The 22528-nt window shown below is 51.3% G+C and overlaps 1 non-coding gene across 1 annotated transcript; it reads left to right on the plus strand.

The window, feature by feature from the left end:
- Positions 1-413: 413 nt before the first annotated feature.
- Trnaf-gaa lies at positions 414-486 on the plus strand. The gene has a single exon. It is a non-coding gene; the product is annotated as a tRNA-Phe (tRNA).
- Positions 487-22528: the final 22042 nt, after the last annotated feature.

A 22528-nucleotide genomic window follows, 5' to 3' on the forward strand; every position in this document is an offset into this window, starting at 1 on the left:
AATTGGGTCCTGTAAGGATTTTGAATTTAGCGCCAAATCGGCCGCCATTTTATATGAAAACACTGTGACGAGCGAAGACGTGTATTTTCCTTGTTAATATTGCCGCGCACGTTTGTATCTTTCCAATTGTCGCGTGTCTTTGTCGTCATTTCGATATTCTGACAAAGGTAAAACTGTCATAGCTGCGGGAAAATCCCGTCTTCGCAAGTCGAAAATATTTTGTTTGACGAAGCGATGGACTATCGTTGATGGAGACCGTCCGTAAATCTTTTGTGTTTTTCTTTTCACCAAACTTATCGCAATATTTAATGATATAAATATACATGCAAACAAACAGACGTGTACTCCGTACATCTATACTACAGTTATTGTTGCATCCATGACTTCACAAACCTTCTCACTTGTACTTGTCGGCCGGAATAGCTCAGTTGGGAGAGCGTTAGACTGAAGATCTAAAGGCCCCCGGTTCAATCCCGGGTTCCGGCACAGAGTGCAGGACTCTGGCGGCTGACCATATTTTTACGAATTTTTGCTTTGTTTTTACCACCCCCTGTCGAACGAACAACAATGTGAAATATTATTTGGACGATATTTTTACAAAGAAAATGTAAATTATAATATTTGTGCAAAATATTTCAACAGCACCTCCATCTACAACAGCAGGGACGAACACCAAATATATAGTATTTTTGTAAAATGTCAGCCAAATATTCTAACTGCCCCATGTAGGAAACAAAACCACCTTGAAAAAACATTAGAAACCTTTACACTGTAAACTAATTTTTACTAATTGATATCACATAAAGAAATATACATTTGTAAATAATAGATGAACAGCCTTAACCTCCAAATAATCAAAAGTAATAAGTTTCGTTCAGTCTTTACACCCTTTATCGTCATTTTCAATCACGTTATGGAATCACTGAAAGGCAGGTCTGACCCCCATTTTGAACGGATTACAACTGAAAAAAAAAGCTGACATAGATTCTACCACTACATAATTTGGAAGCTGTTCAATGTGGCTCTAAACTCGCTCTCTGAAATAACAAATGCTGTTCCATTTCGTCGTCTTTTATTTTTCGTATTTACTGCTATATTTGCTCGTCTTACTTGTGGTGTTGCTCAAAACACAAAACTCCGAACGCTAGATCTACCAAACCATGGAGCAAAATAGCGCGCAGATATGACGTCATAAATAATGGCAACGTTCCTACCCAGAGTTCTTTTCAGTCAGTGTGCGAAATGATTGCTGACCCGAATGTTTTTAAAATACCGTATGCTTAGATAGTCAAGGATACATATAAAACGATTCGTTGAAAACAGACACTGAAATTCGACATCAGCCTCTTTACAATGAAAAATGTGAATGATTATAAAAAGATATATTCATAACAATACAATTCATAACAACATATAGATCTGTTATCTTGATAATGACAATCTCAGTCAAGACTTATCGAAGTAAAAAGAGACAATTCGTTTTCAGGGACTATTTTGGGGGGACTCGTATATCCTTAAAATTGTTTTGAAGGACTTACACCATTTACAATTTGGCAATTAAATGAATTTATTCATATGCATTTGAGTCGCTAATGTACAGATTTTGGCGGCATACTAAGCTATTTTTCTGCTGAAACTATGAAAAGTTCTCTTGCTCATCTATTTAAACCCAAAATACATACTAGTGAATAATTAATAATAATGTACAAAATTAATGGCTAGGGGTAGGGGTGGTGTTAGTTATATATATAATATCACTTAATGGGGGGGGGGCGCCCATTTTGGTCTGGGGATGTGTGTGTGTGTGTACATGAACGTATTAAGCAACTATGTTAAATATCATGGGCGGGGTGGGATGGGTGTCATTGATTTTGTACATGATATGCAAGGGGGCGGGTGGAAGGGTGTGTGTGGTTCAGTTACTTTGTAAATTTTAGGGGGGTCATTCACATTGTACATGCTTCTGCATAAAAATGATCGTCACACCACCCCACCCCCAACCCCTAAATTATGAACGATCCCTTATCCACCGTAGAGATGCTAAGTGGCGCTGTGATAATATTGGGAAGGAAATATATGGGTATTACAGGCAGCAGTGAACAGTTGGGTCTTTAGCAGAGATTTAAAAGTTTCTTTCGATGGAGTGTTCCTGATTTCCTTTGGAAGAGAGTTCCACAGTTGTGTAAAAAGTGTAGATGGATAATGAATAAGTCAGACCTGGGTTTTTTTCAAGGCTTTTAGTAGATCTTTTTAAATCACACAAGGGTATACATTTCCACAGCGGGAGGGAAAACTTGGAAAAGTATATGTTTGATTATTTACCGTCCGAATGAAGATTCAAAGCTGGCAGGAGAAGGACAACGCAAAGGAAATCACGGTCGGCCTTACGTGTTTCCAATATTTTGTGAAATTCGGGCATGTTTTTCGTTCGCCGTGTAACCGGGTAGTGATCAACACCACTCGGTGTTTCTTCAAAGTTCGAGTTTAGCATTGGTCTTCCGCAACCCATCCTTGTCGGAAGAGGAGAAGGACGTTATCGGGTGGTCAGGCTCGCTTATATGTGTGACACATGTCGTCGTCTTTCATTGGCGTAGATCGATGCGCATGTTGTCAATCACTGGATTGTCTGGTCCAGAGTGGTTTATTTACAGATCCTCTTCGCATACCTGGACTATTGTTTAGTGCGGCTTTGAGAAACTAAAATTCAATCATTATAAGAATCACAAAATCGTCCATGTCTGAAGTAGCGCTGCTGTTTAGACGCCAAGATGAAATCTTTCTAGAAAAGCACGAGTCGCCATTCGTCTTGTCCCGGAATGACACTATTTGGTATCGAATGTCATAGCCTATGTATGCAATATATCTGAAATATACATTTCAATCAAATATTTCACCGACTGCGATTTTTTAAACAAAAGTATACAGAACAGGCGGCGTAGACAGAATCAACAACGAAAGCGTATTTTATGTACGCTTCTATGACAAATAACAGTTGGTTGGTTCAACCTTGGTTTAGCAATATTCCAACTATATATATATATATATATATATAGTTAATACATTTTCTGCTGATTTGCATTAGTGAAAACAAGTACAACGTGTCTTTGATATTATGAAAAAGTGTTTAGGAACATCTAAAATTATCGTTGTTAACATTTTTGTTTCTAAAGTAACATTTTTCCATTTTATGTTTACACATAGCAATATTCAAGCAGTATTTGCATCGATTTCGCGTGTAGAATGATTTTATAGGGTATTAAGAGAGACTAAAATGCATGATATGATACACAAGTACGAGAGATATGCCACGATTAACAGCTGAAGAGAGAGAAAGAGCCATTGGGATGGTGCAGGTGGGGATGTCTTGTCTTCTAACAGAACAGTTTCCCCACCACGTTACCTCCTCTTTGAAAGGGACATTGGATTGAGACTGTAAAAATTGCATGTAAACAAATAGAATTTCTTTCTTTCTTGAACCCACCTTCCAATATTTCTTTTTCTACTTAGGACAGATGCAAGTAAAAAGTTACAAACTGATATCAGTAAAATATAGTTAGGTGTATTCTCCATTTTGTAGCACATCTACATTAATTCCCTTTTTTATGATAAAAAATTGATTGGCCATATCTTTTCTTACCACCATAAAGGCCGGTCTGAAAGCCCTGCTCAATGCCAATAATTTGGCAGTCTGGTATTGTTGACACCACCTTGAAATAACAATATGATCAAATCTACGACAATCTTACCTATTTTGAGGTTTTAGTGGTATTGTCTTTTAATTTTATTCAATATGTATATTCAGCATATGTGTATTATTGCAATTCTTGTTTTGTTTTCATAATTACCAGCGAGGTCCTGTATATTTTACAAAATTACGGCTACATGTTTTCTATGATGTTAACTTACAAATACGGGAAAATACCTTCTCTTTCAAGTTTAGACAGAGGCACTGGGGCAGGTCTGTCTCCTTTTTTTCTGGCTTCTCTCCTTATGTGAGGTGAGGTGAGGTGAGGTGAGGTGAGGTGAAATTGGGTTTAACGTCGTGCTTGAGAATATTTCGCTCAAATGACGACGTGCATGCGTGTGTATGTGCGGCTTAAGCCAAGACTTAAGCTGGTTTTATAGTGCTAGCCCACTGAGATATCATGCCGCAGTGAAGCATGAATACCCCACTCAGTCAGACACATTATACTGACTCCGAGCCGACCAGTCCTTGTTGTACCCATTAATGCCGAGCGCCAGGCAGGGACCAACAAGTACCATATTTTAACGTCTTTTGGTATGACGCGTTCGGGGATCGAACCCGCGACCTTCCGCTCTTCGGGCGGACGCTCTAACCACTACACCACGGAGGCGGTCCTCTCCTTATGTAATTGCTATTCTTTTCATCTATTTTGTGATAAAATAACAATACGTTTTCAATATCTTCAGACTACATTCCTCATCTTAAAAACTAACTAGACTAGATCTACATACGTTCATGTTGCCGTAAAATGCCTTAAACGCACCATTTGACCTTTATGCAAATTATTATATTGAAGATTATTCCGATATGATAAATCAACTATATTTATTGAATGAAATGTAAAGTCAAGCACATCATACCTGTAGTCTTGTGACTCCTGTCTCTTCTTCTGTGGTCATTGCACTAGCGCATGTTGCGTATACTCCATTATTATCTCCAGTTTTGGTTTGGTGTCTATTCAATGCATCGTTCTTATTTTACCAATTGTTGTGGCTTTACGTTTTCTGTGGGAGCTCGAGGTTATATTCGGTGACAAAGATTTTACATTCGCTTCTCCCTAAAATTTGTATCAAGGTTGATAAAATCTTTAGTTCTACTTACTTTTCAGCAATTGTTGCCATCGACCTCTTTTTGTCGTTGTTCGTCACTGTGTTTGAAAAAAGCTGAGAAAAGAAACCTTTACTGTGATGAACTTTATCTGCAATGAACACTAATTCATTACTTCAAACTGTTCCCTACACGTTTGGTCTTACTCGTAGCCATTTTATAACCACTTCTGTCGTCTGCACGATTATCCGAGGGAGCACGTGCACCAAGCGGCAAGGGAAAATACTCTGAGGGAACCATAGGGTATCTCCTCTGAAAAATAGTTCGAACGTAGTTCTATGGACGGGTATAGGTAAATATACCTTACAATGGCTCTAAAGGCGCTTTGTGAAAGCAGTGAAAACGTGCGAAGATAGCGTCAATTGAAGACCTTTTTCAGAGCACTCTTGTCACCATGGTAGAACGGGCACAACATCGAGTTGCTTTGAAATCTGTATTTGCTTTGTAGAGTTGATTCCTCTTATGCCAATTAGTAGCCGAGAGCCTAAACAAAGGTTTATGTCCTAAATAATGGATGACTTCACAGGCAAAGAAGATGTTGCTATACGAACTTGACCAGGACAAAAAGTAAAAAAAGAGTGCTCGTGTTCACAGTGCGCGAAACAGTTTACACATTTTGTTAGCCAGTCGGGATAGCTATGCCTGAATGTTACTAGCCCATAATTTGAATGTAGACACGGATTTCATCATTAAGCTGCTAATATGATGAACATTTTATCAGGCGATAATCTTGCATGATTTAAAAGTGTGTTTAAACTTAACAAGTCGGAGAGAGTGATATATTTACAAAATTACTCCATGAAAATTCACTAGCTAGTCAGGCCAGTGACTGTGGACTAGCGGGCCAATCGGTATTTCGCACGCTACCAGTTGGGCCAGTGAGTGTGAACTAGTGGGCCAATGGGTATTTCGCACACTACCAGTCAGGCCAGTGACTGTGGACTAGCGGGCCAATCGGTATTTCGCACACTACCAGTTGGGCCAGTGAGTGTGAACTAGTGGGCCAATGGGTATTTCACACACTACCAGTCAAGCCAGTGACTGTGGACTACAGGCCAGTGGATATTTCGCACACTACCAGTCAGGCCAGTGACTGTGGACTAGTGTGCCAATGGGTATTTCGCACACTACCAGTCAGGCTAGTGACTGTGGACTAGTGGGCCAATGGTATTTCGCACACTACCAGTCGGGCTAGTGACTGTGGACTACAGGCCAGTGGGTATTTCACACACTACCAGTCGGGCCAGTGACTGTGGACTAGCGGGCCAATGGGTATTTCGCACACTACCAGTCAGGCCAGTGACTGTGGACTAGCGGGCCAATCGGTATTTCGCACACTACCAGTTGGGCCAGTGAGTGTGAACTAGTGGGCAAATGGGTATTTCACACACTACCAGTCAAGCCAGTGACTGTGGACTAGTGTGCCAATGGGTATTTCGCACACTACCAGTCAGGCTAGTGACTGTGGACCAGTGGGCCAATGGGTATTTCGCACACTACCAGTCGGGCTAGTGACTGTGGACTACAGGCCAGTCGGTATTTCGCACACTACCAGTCGGGCCAGTGACTGTGGACTAGTGGGCCAATGGGTATTTCGCACACTACCAGTCGGGCGAGTGACTGTGGACTACGGGCCAATGAGTATTTCGCACACTACCAGTCGGGCCAGTGACTGTGGACTAGTGGGCAAACAGGTATTTCGCACACTGCCAGTCAAGCCAGTGACTGTGGACTAGTGTGCCAATGGGTATTTCGCACACTACCAGTCAGGCGAGTGACTGTGGACTAGCGGGCGAATGGGTATTTCGCACACTACCAGTCGGGCGAGTGACTGTGGACTACGGGCCAATGGGTATTTCGCACACTACCAGTCAGGCCAGTGACTGTGGACTAGCGGGCCAGTGGATATTTCGCACACTACCAGTCAGGCCAGTAACTGTGGACTAGCGGGACAGTGGATATTTCACACACTACCAGTGAAACCAGTGACTGTGGATTAGTGGGCCAATGAGTATTTCGCACACTACCAGTCAGGCCAGTGACTGTGGACTAGCGGACCAGTGGATATTTCGCACACTACCAGTCAGACCAGTGGCTGTGGACTAGTGGGCCAATGGGTATTTCGCACACTACCAGTCAGGCCAGTGACTGTGGACTAGTGTGCCAATGGGTATTTCGCACACTACCAGTCAGGCCAGTGACTGTGGACTAGTGGGCAAATGGGTATTTCGCACACTACCAGTTGGGCCAGTGACTGTGGACTAGTGGACCAATGGGTATTTCGCACACTACCAGCCGGACGAGTGACTGTGGACTAGCGGGCCAGTCGGTATTTCGCACACTACCAGTCAAGCCAGTGACTGTGGATTAGTGGGCCAATGGGTATTTCGCACACTACCAGTCGGGCGAGTGACTGTGGACTAGCGGGCCAGTGGATATTTCGCACACTACCAGTCGGGCCAGTGACTGTGGACTAGTGGGCCAATGGGTATTTCGCACACAACCAGTCGGGCGAGTGACTGTGGACTACGGGCCAGTGGGTATTTCGCACACTACCAGTCAGGCCAGGGACTGTGGACCAGCGGCCAGTGGATATTTCACACACTACCAGTCAGGCCAGTGGCTGTGGACTACGGGCCAATGGGTATTTCGCACACTACCAGTCGGGCGAGTGACTGTGGACTAGCGGGCCAATGGGTATTTCACACAATACCAGTCGGGCGAGTGACTGTGGACTACGGGCCAGTGGATATTTCGCACACTACCAGTCAGGCCAGTGGCTGTGGACTAGCGGGCCAATGGGTATTTCGCACACTACCAGTCAGGCCAGTGACTGTGGACTAGTGGGCCAATAGGTATTTCGCACACTACCAGTCGGGCCAGTGACTGTGGACTAGTGGGCCAATGGGTATTTCGCACACTACCAGTCAGGCCAGTGACTGTGGACTAGTGGGCCAATGGGTATTTTCACACTACCAGTCAGGCCGGTGACTGTGGACTACGGGCCAATGGGTATTTCGCACACTACCAGTCGGGCGAGTGACTGTGGACTACGGGCCAGTGGATATTTCGCACACTACCAGTCAGGCCAGTGGCTGTGGACTAGTGGTCCAATGGGTATTTCGCACACTACCAGTCAGGCCAGTGACTGTGGACTAGCGGGCCAGTGGATATTTCGCACACTACCAGTCAGGCCAGTGACTGTGGACTAGTGTGCCAATGGGTATTTCGCACACTACCAGTCAGGCTAGTGACTGTGGACTAGTGGGCCAATGGGTATTTCGCACACTACCAGTCGGGCTAGTGACTGTGGACTACAGGCCAGTGGGTATTTCACACACTACCAGTCGGGCGAGTGACTGTGGACTAGCGGGCCAATGGGTATTTCGCACACTACCAGTCGGGCTAGTGACTGTGGACTACAGGCCAGTGGGTATTTCACACACTACCAGTCGGGCCAGTGACTGTGGACTAGCGGGCCAATGGGTATTTCGCACACTACCAGTCAGGCCAGTGACTGTGGACTAGCGGGCCAATCGGTATTTCGCACAATACCAGTTGGGCCAGTGAGTGTGAACTAGTGGGCCAATGGGTATTTCACACACTACCAGTCAAGCCAGTGACTGTGGACTAGTGTGCCAATGGGTATTTCGCACACTACCAGTCAGGCTAGTGACTGTGGACCAGTGGGCCAATGGGTATTTCGCACACTACCAGTCGGGCTAGTGACTGTGGACTACAGGCCAGTCGGTATTTCGCACACTACCAGTCGGACGAGTGACTGTGGACTACGGGCCAGTGGGTATTTCGCACACTACCAGTCAAGCCAGTGACTGTGGATTAGTGGGCCAATGGGTATTTCGCACACTACCAGTCGGGCGAGTGACTGTGGACTAGCGGGCCAGTGGATATTTCGCACACTACCAGTCAGGCCAGTGGCTGTGGACTAGTGGGCCAATGGGTATTTCACACACTACCAGTCGGGCCAGTGACTGTGAACTAGTGGGTCAATCGGTATTTCGCACACTACCAGTCGGACAAGTGACTGTGGACTATGGGCCAGTGAGTATTTCGCACACTACCAGTCAGGCCAGTGGCTGTGGACTACGGGCCAATGGGCATTTCGCACAATACCAGTCGGGCCAGTGACTGTGGACTAGTGGGCCAATGGGTATTTCGCACACTACCAGTCGGGCGAGTGACTGTGGACTACGGGCCAATGAGTATTTCGCACACTACCAGTCGGGCCAGTGACTGTGGACTAGTGGGCAAACGGGTATTTCGCACACTACCAGTCAAGGCAGTGACTGTGGACTAGTGTGCCAATGGGTATTTCGCACACTACCAGTCAGGCGAGTGACTGTGGACTAGCGGGCGAATGGGTATTTCGCACACTACCAGTCGGGCGAGTGACTGTGGACTACGGGCCAATGGGTATTTCGCACACTACCAGTCAGGCCAGTGACTGTGGACTAGCGGGCCAGTGGATATTTCGCACACTACCAGTCAGGCCAGTGACTGTGGACTAGCGGGACAGTGGATATTTCACACACTACCAGTGAAACCAGTGACTGTGGATTAGTGGGCCAATGAGTATTTCGCACACTACCAGTCAGGCCATTGACTCTGGACTAGCGGACCAGTGGATATTTCGCACACTACCAGTCAGACCAGTGGCTGTGGACTAGTGGGCCAATGGGTATTTCGCACACTACCAGTCAGGCCAGTGACTGTGGACTAGTGTGCCAATGGGTATTTCGCACACTACCAGTCGGGCCAGTGACTGTTGACTAGTGGGCAAATGGGTATTTCGCACACTACCAGTCGGGCCAGTGACTGTGGACTAGTGGACCAATGGGTATTTCGCACACTACCAGCCGGACGAGTGACTGTGGACTAGCAGGCCAGTCGGTATTTCGCACACTACCAGTCAAGCCAGTGACTGTGGATTAGTGGGCCAATGGGTATTTCGCACACTACCAGTCGGGCGAGTGACTGTGGACTAGCGGGCCAGTGAATATTTCGCACAATACCAGTCAGGCCAGTGGCTGTGGACTAGTGGGCCAATGGGTATTTCGCACACTACCAGTCGGGCCAGTGACTGTGGACTAGTGGGCCAGTGGGTATTTCGCACACTACCAGTCGGACGAGTGACTGTGGACTAGTGGGCCAGTGGGTATTTCGCACACTACGAGTGAGGCCAGTGACTGTGGACTAGCGGGCCAGTGGATATTTCGCACACTACCAGTCAGACCAGTGACTGTGGACTACGGACCAATGGGTATTTCGCACACTACCAGTCGGGCCAGTGACTGTGGACTAGCGGGCCAATGGGTATTTCGCACACTACCAGTCTGGCTAGTGACTGTGGACTACGGACCAGTGGATATTTCGCACACTACCAGTCAAGTCAGTGGCTGTGGACTAGTCGGCCAATGAGTATTTCGCACACTACCAGTCGGGCCAGTGACTGTGGACTAGTGGGCCAATAGGTATTTCACACACAACCAGTCGGGCCAGTGACTGTGGACTAGTGGGCCAATGGGTATTTCGCACACTACCAGTCAGGCCAGTGGCTGCTGACTACGGGCCAATGGGTATTTGCACACTACCAGTTGGGCCAGTGACTGTGGACTACGGGCCAATAGGTATTTCGCACACTACCAGTCGGGCGAGTGACTGTGGACTACGGGCCAGTGGATATTTCGCACACTACCGGTCAGGCCAGTGGCTGTGGACTAGTGGGCCAATGGGTATTTCGCACACTACCAGTCAGGCCAGTGACTGTGGACTAGCGGGCCAGTGGATATTTCGCACACTACCAGTCAGGCCAGTGGCTGTGGACTAGCGGGCCAATAGGTATTTCGCACACTACCAGTTGGGCCAGTGAGTGTGAACTAGTGGGCCAATGGGTATTTCACACAGTACCAGTCAAGCCAGTGACTGTGGACTAGTGGGCCAATGGGTATTTCACACATTATCAGTCGGGCTAGTGACTGTGGACTACAGGCCAGTGGGTATTTCACACACTACCAGTCGGGCGAGTGACTGTGGACTAGCGGGCCAGTCGGTATTTCGCACACTACCAGTCAAGCCAGTGACTGTGGATTAGTGGGCCAATGGGTATTTCGCACACTACCTGTCGGGCCAGTGACTGTGGACTAGCGGGCCAGTGGATATTTCGCACACTACCAGTCAGGCCAGTGGCTGTGGACTACGGGCCAATGGGCATTTCGCACAATACCAGTCGGGCCAGTGACTGTGGACTAGTGGGCCAATGGGTATTTCGCACACTACCAGTCGGGCGAGTGACTGTGGACTAGTGGGCCAGTGGATATTTCGCACACTACCAGTCAGGCCAGTGGCTGTGGACTAGTAGGCCAATGGGTATTTCGCACACTACCAGTCAGGCCAGTGACTGTGGACTAGTGTGCCAATGGGTATTTCGCACACTACCAGTCGGGCCAGTGACTGTGGACTAGTGGGCAAATGGGTATTTCGCACACTACCAGTCGGGGCAGTGACTGTGGACTAGTGGACCAATGGGTATTTCGCACACTACCAGCCGGACGAGTGAGTGTGGACTAGCGGGCCAGTCGGTATTTCGCACACTACCAGTCAAGCCAGTGACTGTGGATTAGTGGGCCAATGGGTATTTCGCACACTACCAGTCGGGCGAGTGACTGTGGACTAGTGGGCCAGTGAATATTTCGCACACTACCAGTCAGGCCAGTGGCTGTGGACTAGTGGGCCAATGGGTATTTCGCACACTACCAGTCGGGCCAGTGACTGTGGACTAGTGGGCCAGTGGGTATTTCGCACACTACCAGTCGGACGAGTGACTGTGGACTAGTGGGCCAGTGGGTATTTCGCACACTACGAGTCAGGCCAGTGACTGTGGACTAGCGGGCCAGTGGATATTTTCGCACACTACCAGTCAGACCAGTGACTGTGGACTAGCGGGCCAATGGGTATTTCGCACACTACCAGTCTGGCTAGTGACTGTGGACTACGGACCAGTGGATATTTCGCACACTACCAGTCAAGTCAGTGGCTGTGGACTAGTGGGCCAATGAGTATTTCGCACACTACCAGTCGGGCCAGTGACTGTGGACTAGTGGGCCAATAGGTATTTCGCACACAACCAGTCGGGCCAGTGACTGTGGACTAGTGGGCCAATGGGTATTTCGCACACTACCAGTCAGGCCAGTGGCTGTGGACTACGGGCCAATGGGTATTTGCACACTACCAGTTGGGCCAGTGACTGTGGACTACGGGCCAATAGGTATTTCGCACACTACCAGTCGGGCGAGTGACTGTGGACTACGGGCCAGTGGATATTTCGCACACTACCGGTCAGGCCAGTGGCTGTGGACTAGTGGGCCAATGGGTATTTCGCACACTACCAGTCAGGCCAGTGACTGTGGACTAGCGGGCCAGTGGATATTTCGCACACTACCAGTCAGGCCAGTGGCTGTGGACTAGCGGGCCAATGGGTATTTCGCACACTACCAGTTGGGCCAGTGAGTGTGAACTAGTGGGCCAATGGGTATTTCACACACTACCAGTCAAGCCAGTGACTGTGGACTAGTGGACCAATGGGTATTTCACACATTATCAGTCGGGCTAGTGACTGTGGACTACAGGCCTGTGGGTATTTCACACACTACCAGTCGGACGAGTGACTGTGGACTAGCGGGCCAGTCGGTATTTCGCACACTACCAGTCAAGCCAGTGACTGTGGATTAGTGGGCCAATGGGTATTTCGCACACTACCTGTCGGGCCAGTGACTGTGGACTAGCGGGCCAGTGGATATTTCACACATTATCAGTCGGGCTAGTGACTGTGGACTACAGGCCTGTGGGTATTTCACACACTACCAGTCGGACGAGTGACTGTGGACTAGCGGGCCAGTCGGTATTTCGCACACTACCAGTCAAGTCAGTGGCTGTGGACTAGTGGGCCAATGAGTATTTCGCACACTACCAGTCGGGCCAGTGACTGTGGACTAGTGGGCCAATAGGTATTTCGCACACAACCAGTCGGGCCAGTGACTGTGGACTAGTGGGCCAATGGGTATTTCGCACACTACCAGTCAGGCCAGTGGCTGCTGACTACGCGCCAATGGGTATTTGCACACTACCAGTTGGGCCAGTGACTGTGGACTACGGGCCAATAGGTATTTCGCACACTACCAGTCGGGCGAGTGACTGTGGACTAGCGGGCCAGTCGGTATTTCGCACACTACCAGTCAAGCCAGTGACTGTGGATTAGTGGGCCAATGGGTATTTCGCACACTACCAGTCGGGCCAGTGACTGTGGACTAGCGGGCCAGTGGATATTTCGCACACTACCAGTCAGGCCAGTGACTGTGGACTACGGGCCAATGGGTATTTCGCACACTACCAGTCGGGCCAGTGACTGTGGACTAGTGGGCCAATGGGTATTTCGCACACTACCAGTCGGGCCAGTGACTGTGGACTAGTGGGCCAGTGGATATTTCGCACACTACCAGTCAGGCCAGTGGCTGTGGACTAGTGGGCCAATGGGTATTTCGCACACTACCAGTCGGGCCAGTGACTGTGGACTAGTGGGCCAATGGGTATTTCGCACACTACCAGTCGGGCGAGTGACTGTGGACTAGTGGGCCAGTGGATATTTCGCACACTACCAGTCAGGCCAGTGGCTGTGGACTAGTGGGCCAATGGGTATTTCGCACACTACCAGTCAGGCGAGTGACTGTGGACTAGCGGGCGAATGGGTATTTCGCACACTACCAGTCAGGCCAGTGACTGTGGACTAGTGTGCCAATGGGTATTTCGCACACTACCAGTCAGGCGAGTGACTGTGGACTAGCGGGCCAGTGGATATTTCGCACACTACCAGTCAGGCCAGTGGCTGTGGACTACGGGCCAATGGGCATTTCGCACAATACCAGTCGGGCCAGTGACTGTGGACTAGTGGGCCAATGGGTATTTCGCACACTACCAGTCGGGCGAGTGACTGTGGACTAGTGGGCCAGTGGATATTTCGCACACTACCAGTCAGGCCAGTGACTGTGGACTAGTGGGCCAATGGGTATTTCGCACACTACCAGTCGGGCCAGTGACTGTGGACTAGTGGGCCAATGGGTATTTCGCACACTACCAGTCGGGCGAGTGACTGTGGACTAGTGGGCCAGTGGATATTTCGCACACTACCAGTCAGGCCAGTGACTGTGGACTAGTGGGCCAATGGGTATTTCGCACACTACCAGTCGGGCGAGTGACTGTGGACTAGTGGGCCAATGGGTATTTCGCACACTACCAGTCAGGCCAGTGACTGTGGACTAGTGTGCCAATGGGTATTTCGCACACTACCAGTCAGGCGAGTGACTGTGGACTAGTGGGCCAATGGGTATTTCGCACACTACCAGTCGGGCCAGTGACTGTGGACTACGGGCCAATGGGTATTTCGCACACTACCAGTCGGGCGAGTGACTGTGGACTAGTGGGCCAATGGGTATTTCGCACACTACCAGTCGGGCCAGTGACTGTGGACTAGTGGGCCAATGGGTATTTCGCACACTACCAGTCGGGCGAGTGACTGTGGACTACGTGCCAGTGGGTATTTCGCACACTACCAGTCGGACGAGTGACTGTGGACTATGGGCCAGTGGGTATTTCGCACACTACCAGTCAGGCCAGTGACTGTGGACTAGCGGGCCAGTGGATATTTCGCACACTACCAGTCAGGCCAGTGACTGTGGACTAGTGGACCAATGGGTATTTCGCACACTACCAGTCGGGCCAGTGACTGTGGACTAGCGGGCCAATGGGTATTTCGCACACTACCAGTCGGGCTAGTGACTGTGGACTACGGGCCAGTGGATATTTCGCACACTACCAGTCAGGCCAGTGGCTGTGGACTAGTGGGCCAATGGGTATTTCGCACACTACCAGTCGGGCCAGTGACTGTGGACTAGTGGGCCAATGGGTATTTCGCACACAACCAGTCGGGCCAGTGACTGTGGACTAGTGGGCCAATGGGTATTTCGCACACTACCAGTCAGGCCAGTGGCTGTGGACTACGGGCCAATGGGTATTTGCACACTACCAGTTGGGCCAGTGACTGTGGACTACGGGCCAATGGGTATTTCGCACACTACCAGTCGGGCGAGTGACTGTGGACTACGGGCCAGTGGATATTTCGCACACTACGGGTCAGGCCAGTGGCTGTGGACTAGTGGGCCAATGGGTATTTCGCACACTACCAGTCAGGCCAGTGACTGTGGAGTAGCGGGCCAGTGGATATTTCGCACACTACCAGTCAGGCCAGTGGCTGTGGACTAGCGGGCCAATGGGTATTTCGCACACTACCAGTTGGGCCAGTGAGTGTGAACTAGTGGGCCAATGGGTATTTCACACACTACCAGTCAAGCCAGTGACTGTGGACTAGTGTGCCAATGGGTATTTCGCACACTACCAGTCGGGCTAGTGACTGTGAACTAGTGGGCCAATGGGTATTTCACACACTACCAGTCGGGCCAGTGACTGTGGACTACAGGCCAGTGGGTATTTCACACACTACCAGTCGGGCGAGTGACTGTGGACTAGGGGGCCAGGCGATATTTCGCACACTACCAGTCAAGCCAGTGACTGTGGATTAGTGGGCCAATGGGTATTTCGCACACTACCAGTCGGGCGAGTGACTGTGGACTACGGGCCAGTGGATATTTCGCACACTACCAGTCAGGCCAGTGGCTGTGGACTAGTGGGCCAATGGGTATTTCGCACACTACCAGTCGGGCCAGTGACTGTGGACTAGTGGGCCAATGGGTATTTCGCACACTACCAGTCGGGCCAGTGACTGTGGACTAGTGGGCCAATGGGTATTTCGCACACTACCAGTCAGGCGAGTGACTGTGGACTAGCGGGCGAATGGGTATTTCGCACACTACCAGTCGGGCCAGTGACTGTGGACTACGGGCCAATGGGTATTTCGCACACTACCAGTCGGGCGAGTGACTGTGGACTACGGGCCAGTGGGTATTTCGCACACTACCAGTCAGGCCAGTGACTGTGGACTAGTGGGCCAATGGGTATTTCGCACACTACCAGTCAGGCCAGTGACTGTGGACTAGCGGGCCAATGGGTATTTCGCACACTACCAGTCGGGCGAGTGACTGTGGACTACGGGCCAATGGGTATTTCGCACACTACCAGTCGGGCCAGTGACTGTGGACTAGTGGGCCAATGGGTATTTCGCACACTACCAGTCGGGCCAGTGACTGTGGACTACGGGCCAATGGGCATTTCGCACAATACCAGTCGGGCCAGTGACTGTGGACTAGTGGGCCAATGGGTATTTCGCACACTACCAGTCGGGCGAGTGACTGTGGACTAGTGGGCCAGTGGATATTTCGCACACTACCAGTCAGGCCAGTGACTGTGGACTAGCGGGCCAATGGGTATTTCGCACACTACCAGTCGGGCCAGTGACTGTGGACTAGTGGGCCAATGGGTATTTCGCACACTACCAGTCGGGCGAGTGACTGTGGACTAGTGGGCCAGTGGATATTTCGCACACTACCAGTCAGGCCAGTGGCTGTGGACTAGTGGGCCAATGGGTATTTCGCACACTACCAGTCAGGCCAGTGACTGTGGACTAGCGGGCCAATGGGTATTTCGCACACTACCAGTCAGGCCAGTGACTGTGGACTAGTGGGCCAATGGGTATTTCGCACACTACCAGTCGGGCCAGTGACTGTGGACTAGCGGGCCAATGGGTATTTCGCACACTACCAGTCGGGCCAGTGACTGTGGACTACGGGCCAATGGGTATTTCGCACACTACCAGTCGGGCAGTGACTGTGGACTAGTGGGCCAATGGGTATTTCGCACACTACCAGTCGGGCCAGTGACTGTGGACTAGTGGGCCAATGGGTATTTCGCACACTACCAGTCGGGCCAGTGACTGTGGACTACGGGCCAGTGGGTATTTCGCACACTACCAGTCGGGCCAGTGACTGTGGACTAGTGGGCCAGTGGGTATTTCGCACACTACCAGTCAGGCCAGTGACTGTGGACTAGCGGGCCAGTGGATATTTCGCACACTACCAGTCAGGCCAGTGACTGTGGACTAGTGGGCCAATGGGTATTTCGCACACTACCAGTCGGGCCAGTGACTGTGGACTAGCGGGCCAATGGGTATTTCGCACACTACCAGTCGGGCGAGTGACTGTGGACTACGGGCCAGTGGATATTTCGCACACTACCAGTCAGGCCAGTGGCTGTGGACTAGTGGGCCAATGGGTATTTCGCACACTACCAGTCGGGCCAGTGACTGTGGACTAGTGGGCCAATGGGTATTTCGCACACTACCAGTCGGGCCAGTGACTGTGGACTAGTGGGCCAATGGGTATTTCGCACACTACCAGTCAGGCCAGTGACTGTGGACTACGGGCCAATGGGTATTTCGCACACTACCAGTCGGGCCAGTGACTGTGGACTACGGGCCAATGGGTATTTCGCACACTACCAGTCGGGCCAGTGACTGTGGACTACGGGCCAAGTGGATATTTCGCACACTACCAGTCAGGCCAGTGACTGTGGACTAGCGGGCCAGTGGATATTTCGCACACTACCAGTCAGGCCAGTGGCTGTGGACTAGCGGGCCAATGGGTATTTCGCACACTACCAGTTGGGCCAGTGACTGTGGACTAGTGGGCCAATGGGTATTTCGCACACTACCAGTCAGGCCAGTGACTGTGGACTAGTGGGCCAATGGGTATTTCGCACACTACCAGTCGGGCCAGTGACTGTGGACTAGTGGGCCAATGGGTATTTCGCACACTACCAGTCGGGCCAGTGACTGTGGACTAGTGGGCCAATGGGTATTTCGCACACTACCAGTCGGGCCAGTGACTGTGGACTAGTGGGCCAATGGATATTTCGCACACTACCAGTCGGGCCAGTGACTGTGGACTAGTGGGCCAATGGGTATTTCGCACACTACCAGTCGGGCGAGTGACTGTGGACTAGGGCCAGTGGATATTTCGCACACTACCAGTCAGGCCAGTGGCTGTGGACTAGTGGGCCAATGGGTATTTCGCACACTACCAGTCGGGCCAGTGACTGTGGACTAGTGGGCCAGTGGGTATTTCGCACACTACCAGTCTGGCCAGTGACTGTGGACTAGTGGGCCAATGGGTATTTCGCACACTACCAGTCAGGCCAGTGACTGTGGACTAGTGGGCCAATGGGTATTTCGCACACTACCAGTCGGGCCAGTGACTGTGGACTACGGGCCAATGGGTATTTCGCACACTACCAGTCGGGCGAGTGACTGTGGACTACGGGCCAGTGGATATTTCGCACACTACCAGTCAGGCCAGTGGCTGTGGACTAGTGGGCCAATGGGTATTTCGCACACTACCAGTCAGGCCAGTGACTGTGGACTAGCGGGCGAATGGGTATTTCGCACACTACCAGTCAGGCCAGTGACTGTGGACTAGTGGCCAATGGGTATTTCGCACACTACCAGTCGGGCCAGTGACTGTGGACTAGTGGCCAATGGGTATTTCGCACACTACCAGTCGGGCCAGTGACTGTGGACTACGGGCCAATGGGTATTTCGCACACTACCAGTCGGGCCAGTGACTGTGGACTAGTGGGCCAATGGGTATTTCGCACACTACCAGTCGGGCGAGTGACTGTGGACTAGTGGGCCAGTGGATATTTCGCACACTACCAGTCAGGCCAGTGGCTGTGGACTAGTGGGCCAATGGGTATTTCGCACACTACCAGTCGGGCCAGTGACTGTGGACTAGTGGGCCAATGGGTATTTCGCACACTACCAGTCGGGCCAGTGACTGTGGACTAGTGGGCCAGTGGATATTTCGCACACTACCAGTCAGGCCAGTGGACTGTGGACTAGTGGGCCAATGGGTATTTCGCACACTACCAGTCAGGCCAGTGACTGTGGACTAGCGGGCCAATGGGTATTTCGCACACTACCAGTCAGGCCAGTGACTGTGGACTAGTGGGCCAATGGGTATTTCGCACACTACCAGTCGGGCGAGTGACTGTGGACTAGCGGGCGAATGGGTATTTCGCACACTACCAGTCGGGCCAGTGACTGTGGACTACGGGCCAATGGGTATTTCGCACACTACCAGTCGGGCCAGTGACTGTGGACTAGTGGGCCAATGGGTATTTCGCACACTACCAGTCGGGCCAGTGACTGTGGACTAGTGGGCCAATGGGTATTTCGCACACTACCAGTCGGGCAGTGACTGTGGACTAGTGGGCCAGTGGGTATTTCGCACACTACCAGTCGGGCCAGTGACTGTGGACTAGTGGGCCAGTGGATATTTCGCACACTACCAGTCAGGCCAGTGACTGTGGACTACGGGCCAATGGGTATTTCGCACACTACCAGTCGGGCCAGTGACTGTGGACTAGTGGGCCAATGGGTATTTCGCACACTACCAGTCGGGCGAGTGACTGTGGACTACGGGCCAGTGGATATTTCGCACACTACCAGTCAGGCCAGTGGCTGTGGACTAGTGGGCCAATGGGTATTTCGCACACTACCAGTCGGGCCAGTGACTGTGGACTAGTGGGCCAATGGGTATTTCGCACACTACCAGTCGGGCCAGTGACTGTGGACTAGTGGGCCAATGGGTATTTCGCACACTACCAGTCAGGCCAGTGACTGTGGACTACGGGCCAATGGGTATTTCGCACACTACCAGTCAGGCCAGTGACTGTGGACTACGGGCCAATGGGTATTTCGCACACTACCAGTCAGGCCAGTGACTGTGGACTACGGGCCAGTGGATATTTCGCACACTACCAGTCAGGCCAGTGACTGTGGACTAGTGGGCCAATGGGTATTTCGCACACTACCAGTCAGGCCAGTGACTGTGGACTAGCGGGCCAGTGGATATTTCGCACACTACCAGTCAGGCCAGTGACTGTGGACTAGCGGGCCAATGGGTATTTCGCACACTACCAGTCGGGCCAGTGACTGTGGACTAGTGGGCCAATGGGTATTTCACACACTACCAGTCGGGCCAGTGACTGTGGACTAGTGGGCCAATGGGTATTTCGCACACTACCAGTCGGGCCAGTGACTGTGGACTAGTGGGCCAATGGGTATTTCGCACACTACCAGTCGGGCGAGTGACTGTGGACTACGGGCCAGTGGGTATTTCGCACACTACCAGTCGGGCCAGTGACTGTGGACTACGGGCCAGTGGGATATTTCGCACACTACCAGTCGGGCCAGTGACTGTGGACTAGTGGGCCAATGGGTATTTCGCACACTACCAGTCGGGCCAGTGACTGTGGACTACGGGCCAGTGGATATTTCGCACACTACCAGTCGGGCCAGTGACTGTGGACTAGTGGGCCAATGGGTATTTCGCACACTACCAGTCGGGCCAGTGACTGTGGACTAGTGGGCCAATGGGTATTTCGCACACTACCAGTCGGGCCAGTGACTGTGGACTAGTGGGCCAATGGGTATTTCGCACACTACCAGTCAGGCGAGTGACTGTGGACTAGCGGGCCAATGGGTATTTCGCACACTACCAGTCGGGCGAGTGACTGTGGACTACGGGCCAATGGGTATTTCGCACACTACCAGTCGGGCAGTGACTGTGGACTAGTGGGCCAGTGGATATTTCGCACACTACCAGTCAGGCCAGTGACTGTGGACTAGTGGGCCAATGGGTATTTCGCACACTACCAGTCAGGCCAGTGACTGTGGACTAGCGGGCCAATGGGTATTTCGCACACTACCAGTCGGGCCAGTGACTGTGGACTAGCGGGCCAATGGGTATTTCGCACACTACCAGTCGGGCCAGTGACTGTGGACTAGTGGGCCAATGGGTATTTCGCACACTACCAGTCGGGCCAGTGACTGTGGACTAGTGGGCCAATGGGTATTTCGCACACTACCAGTCGGGCGAGTGACTGTGGACTACGGGCCAGTGGATATTTCGCACACTACCAGTCAGGCCAGTGACTGTGGACTAGTGGGCCAATGGGTATTTCGCACACTACCAGTCAGGCCAGTGACTGTGGACTATGGGCCAATGGGTATTTCGCACACTACCAGTCGGGCCAGTGACTGTGGACTAGTGGGCCAGTGGATATTTCGCACACTACCAGTCAGGCCAGTGGCTGTGGACTAGTGGGCCAATGGGTATTTCGCACACTACCAGTCAGGCCAGTGACTGTGGACTAGTGGGCCAGTGGGTATTTCGCACACTACCAGTCAGGCCAGTGACTGTGGACTAGCGGGCCAGTGGATATTTCGCACACTACCAGTCAGGCCAGTGACTGTGGACTACGGGCCAATGGGTATTTCGCACACTACCAGTCGGGCCAGTGACTGTGGACTAGTGGGCCAATGGGTATTTCGCACACTACCAGTCGGGCTAGTGACTGTGGACTACGGGCCAGTGGATATTTCGCACACTACCAGTCAGGCCAGTGACTGTGGACTAGTGGGCCAATGGGTATTTCGCACACTACCAGTCGGGCCAGTGACTGTGGACTAGTGGGCCAGTGGGTATTTCGCACACTACCAGTCGGGCAAGTGACTGTGGACTATGGGCCAGTGGGTATTTCGCACACTACTAGTCAGGCCAGTGACTGTGGACTAGCGGGCCAGTGGATATTTCGCACACTACCAGTCAGGCCAGTGACTGTGGACTACGGGCCAATGGGTATTTCGCACACTACCAGTCGGGCCAGTGACTGTGGACTAGCGGGCCAATGGGTATTTCGCACACTACCAGTCGGGCTAGTGACTGTGGACTACGGGCCAGTGGGTATTTCGCACACTACCAGTCAGGCCAGTGACTGTGGACTAGTGGGCCAATGGGTATTTCGCACACTACCAGTCGGGCCAGTGACTGTGGACTAGTGGGCCAATGGGTATTTCGCACACTACCAGTCGGGCCAGTGACTGTGGACTAGTGGGCCAATGGGTATTTCGCACACTACCAGTCAGGCCAGTGACTGTGGACTACGGGCCAATGGGTATTTGCACACTACCAGTCGGGCCAGTGACTGTGGACTAGTGGGCCAATGGGGCCAATGGGTATTTTCGCACACTACCAGTCGGGCGAGTGACTGTGGACTACGGGCCAGTGGATATTTCGCACACTACCAGTCAGGCCAGTGGCTGTGGACTAGTGGGCCAATGGGTATTTCGCACACTACCAGTCAGGCCAGTGACTGTGGACTAATGGGCCAATGGGTATTTCGCACACTACCAGTCGGGCGAGTGACTGTGGACTAGTGGGCCAGTGGATATTTCGCACACTACCAGTCAGGCCAGTGACTGTGGACTAGTGGGCCAATGGGTATTTCGCACACTACCAGTCGGGCCAGTGACTGTGGACTAGTGGGCCAATGGGTATTTCGCACACTACCAGTCGGGCAAGTGACTGTGGACTAGTGGGCCAGTGGGTATTTCGCACACTACCAGTCAGGCCAGTGACTGTGGACTAGCGGGCCAGTGGATATTTTCGCACACTACCAGTCAGGCCAGTGACTGTGGACTATGGGCCAATGGGTATTTCGCACACTACCAGTCGGGCCAGTGACTGTGGACTAGTGGGCCAATGGGTATTTCGCACACTACCAGTCGGGCCAGTGACTGTGGACTACGGGCCA

Source organism: Haliotis rubra, unplaced genomic scaffold, assembly GCF_003918875.1.
Source record: "Haliotis rubra isolate DU_JTF1 unplaced genomic scaffold, ASM391887v1 Scf106, whole genome shotgun sequence".
Taxonomy (NCBI): Eukaryota; Metazoa; Mollusca; class Gastropoda; order Lepetellida; family Haliotidae; genus Haliotis; species Haliotis rubra.